The sequence below is a fragment of the Theobroma cacao genome, chromosome 5 (assembly GCF_000208745.1).
Source record: "Theobroma cacao cultivar B97-61/B2 chromosome 5, Criollo_cocoa_genome_V2, whole genome shotgun sequence".
NCBI lineage: Eukaryota > Viridiplantae > Streptophyta > Magnoliopsida > Malvales > Malvaceae > Theobroma > Theobroma cacao.
Genome location: NC_030854.1, coordinates 26,476,835 through 26,481,100, shown reverse-complemented (window position 1 = coordinate 26,481,100; position 4,266 = coordinate 26,476,835). Strand labels below are relative to the sequence as shown.

The 4,266-nt window shown below is 34.9% G+C and overlaps 1 long non-coding RNA gene across 1 annotated transcript; it reads left to right on the top strand.

The window, feature by feature from the left end:
• On the top strand, window positions 578–2,343 carry LOC108662161. Its single transcript, XR_001927947.1, has 4 exons — window positions 578–603; window positions 699–735; window positions 904–962; window positions 2,069–2,343. It is a non-coding gene; the product is annotated as an uncharacterized LOC108662161 (long non-coding RNA).

Below are 4,266 nucleotides of genomic sequence, written 5' to 3'. Positions count from 1 at the left end.
ATGTTTATGATGGTAAATAAATTAGGAAAATAAAAATAATGATAATTTCCATGGTAAGGGCAAAATGGTCATTTTTGCACCCCGAGTCAAAAATTTAAGTTTTTGTAAACCCGAGTAGTTTAGATCATTGTGGACCTTCTCCCAGTGTCAAAAGAATAAAAAGATTGCACAAAAGATAGGAAGAAGACAAAATGACCTTGTTAAGGGCATTTTGGTAATTACGTGAGAAAATGGATAAATATAAGGCATAAATATCCAAGTTTCTAGCAACTTCTTCAAATTTCCAACAGATTCTTCAAGCTTCCAGCAACTTTTTCTTCTTCCTCACCCATCCAATGCTATTTTTCATTCCACCTCCATGAAAATCAAATTTTTCATGTGATTTTTCCTTGTTTTCTTTTTATTTCTTTTCTTTTCCTAATCCTTCATTCTCCTAACTTCTTGGGCACTGAATTTGCAGCTTTTAACCCTAATTTCCAGCACATCTAAACCCTAGGAGAGAGAGAGAAAAATCTCTCCTTGTTTCTTATATTTTCTATTTCTACTTCACTTTCAACAACACTAGGATTTTTGGCTTCAAATCTTCATTTTCAAGGTTGAAAGGTATATATTTCCAACTTTTGGAATTTTGGAATTTATGGTTATATTTTCAGATTTATTCTCTAATTTCTTCAAATTATTTTTCTTAGAAAGATTAGGTTTTTGGTTGATCTTCATGCCTCCAAGCTCATCCAGGTAACGAAATTTAAATTGGAGTAGTTGGCCAAATGGGTTTGTGAATTAGACTAGAAACTTAGGTTAAATGTTAGGTTAGAGGGTAGATTGCCTATTGTAAATTCATTAGAATTATTAGATTTAATTTACAACTTAATTGAGGTTGTTATGGTTTATTGATTAATATAGGTTTTAATGGTATTTCGGGACTACTTGGATTAGGACCTTGTTGGTGCTAGTTTTGTCAGGTGAGTGAACTGCATTTCAAAATCGTTTGGGGAATGTAACTGTTTGTACAAAGAAATTGAATGATTTTATACAACTTTATCTTAAAACAAGTGCCTTGGGAACAAGCTTTTACTAAATGGTTTTATGTTGTGATATGTGGTTGTTATTGATTCATGCACCATTTCATTATGATGATATATATATATATATATGTTGTGCATGATAGTTGATATTGTGTATGATGATTATAACCGTGTGTGTGCACGATGTGGGGAGATGCACATGCCGGTGATGATGGTGGTGTGGGATATGGATGATGATAGTGCCTGTGTGCATGATGTGGGGGGATGTACACAATGGCACTGATTGTGCACGATGTGGGGGGATGCACATGATGGTGCCGGCTATGTGCACAATGTGGGGGGATGTACATGAGCCGAGTGTGATTATGTTGATATTAGTGTTATCTACGCATTTATATATATACATCTATGTTTATGAAATCAAAGTTCATGAGTATGGTCTATGCTTTTGCATATGTGAATCCTGCATGTTGAACTTTGAAAGTTGCTAAGTATTGTCAAATTGGTGTTCATTGCAACAAGGAATTTGGCTGTAGCGAAATGGATTCTCGTTGTCGCCAGAAACTCTTAGTGGTGGTGCAATATTGTCACTTTGACAGTAATTTTGACCACTTTTCGATCAGAACTAGGCAAAGTAGTAAACACTAAAGTCGTAGCCCTGCCTCTGAGCTTTCTAATGACCCAACAAGCATGTTAATTGGACCCATGTAGTGGAAGATACGCTTGAAAAACTGAATTGTATGCAAACCAAGAATGCCTTTTGCTGCAGCGAGAAACGTGTTGTCACGTTGCTACCTTGCTCGGGTTCTGATATAATTTCCTTCACTCCCTTATCTTCATGATTGAGCATGGATCTTTGCAATACTAAGAGTCCACTGATCAATGTCCAAAACAAGGGGGTTTAAGAAAGAAATTAAACCAAATTGCATTGTTTTCAAAACAAGTGCATCATGATTTTCAAATTCTTCCTATTGATTGCTTGTTCCCTTCTTATGTTCACTCACTGAGTTTTATACTCACGTTTTTAAAATTCATGTTTTTAGATTTGGAGGCAGTTGGAACCTAGTTTGAGTCGCACACATATGCTCGTCTTCTTGGTAGGTACTATGGCATCTCAGTAGCTGCACCTTCACTATGGTCACTCCCTTGGAAGTTTAGAGTCCTTATCATTGAACATATGTACCTTGATGTAAATTGTTAAGATATATATATCTTAAGCAATAGATGTTTATGTTGATTAATGTTGCCACTACGAGATGGCACAAATGACATTATTTTAAATCATAAATGTGAACATATGGTTTCGATGGAAAAGTATTGAAATACTTGTTGATAAGAATTATGAAATACAGTTGTAAGAACGAGTGATGAAATCGATGAATGGTGACGCAAGAACGTTTAGGATTATATTTTATTAAATTTAGTTTTTGCTAATTTAGTTGATTTAGGATTTATTTTCTTTATTTTATTTAGATTAGGATTCTTTTCTTATTTTTATTTTAATACTTTTAAGAATTAATATTTGATTAGGATAGTCATGTTCTATTTAAGAATAAAACACCTATTTTATTTAAATCTCTTATTAATTATTCTAATTGTATTAGACAACTAGGAGTAGAGTTTTATTAAGATTTGGGCATATAATACTATAAATAGGACCCTTAGGCTTAGTTATGAGACATTCAGAGTTGAGAGTTAATAAATAATATTTTTTTAAGTAGGAGTGCTTATTTTTCTAGGCTCTTTTAAAGAGTAAGAGGTTTTAGTATCTTTGGTCTAGCCAACCAAAGTGGGATTTTGGCTATTTTTTACCTTAGTGGGGTTTTTCAACCTTACCAAGATTGGTGATTCACCTTAGTGGGGTTTTCAACCTCGCCACGATTGGTGTCTTTCATAACGCCTAAGTGCCTTTACAACACCCCGGCGTTAGTTTGGTATCAGAGCGGGAGGATCATTGTTCGTTGCATAGTTCAGGTTCGCTGTCGAGTTTCGATACTCCTTGTTCGAGTAATTTTATTTATGGCTTTATAGTTATATCATCTTTTTTTTTTCTACATCACCACATCATCATCATCATGCAATAAAATGCCGCCAAGACGTCAAAATCATCAAAGAGAATATCACGAAATCGAGATTGCAAAACTACGCCAACAAATTCAAGAATTACAAGAGCAACTCGCAAGACGTGATGCTCAAATCAACAATAACAGCTTTAGTGATGAAGAGAATGATACGAACCCATTTCATCAAAATTAATTCTCTGATGAAGAAGTACCTATTCGTCGCTTGAGAACTGCTGCTACTGAGATTTGGGAATCAAAGTCGACATTCCTGAGTTTGAAGGAAGACTTCATCCTGATGACTTCCTTGACTGGCTCTATACAGTGGAAAGAGTTTTTGAACTCAAAGATATTCCCGATGAAAAATGTGTGAAACTTGTGACAATTAAATTGAAGAGACACGCTTCTATTTGGTGGAAAAATCTCAACAGGCAACGAGAAAGAGAAGAGCGCAATAAGAACAAAACATGAGATAAAATGCATTGAGAACTCAAGCGTAAGTTCCTTCATGAGCATTATCTACAAGAAATTTTTATCAAATTTCATAACTTGAGGCAAAAAACAATGTCGGCAGAAGAATATACAATGGAGTTCGAACAACTTCACATGAAGTGCGATGTCCATGAGCCTGAAGAACAAACTGTAGCCTGTTATCTTGGGGGTCTCAATATTGAAATTGCAGATGTTGTTCAACTACAACCATATTGCAACCTAAATGATGTCATCAGATTAGCATTAAAGGTTGAAAAATAATGATCACGAAAAAGGTCAATGAGTTCATCTAGAAAACAAGAATCTACCTCAAACAATGGAAGTCAGAGTTCAGTAACCATTCCGCCTCCAAAGGTAAACTCATCCAAAACTGCAAGTAGTAACGATAAAGAGACTACTTCTACTCGTGCTTCTAATGTCAACAAAAAGTGCTTCAAATATCAAGAATTTGGAGATATTGCTTCTGATTGTCCGAATCAAAGAATTATTTCCTTAGTAGAAGAAGAAGATTATGTGAATTGGGAAAAATTAGAACCAGTCTATGATGAATATGATGACGAAGAGATAGAAGAAGTTTCTGCTGACCATGGAGAAGCTCTTATTGTTCATCGTAACCTTAACACTGCCATAATGACTAAAGATGAAAGTTGGCTTCGTCACAACATATTTTATACAAGGTGCACATCCCA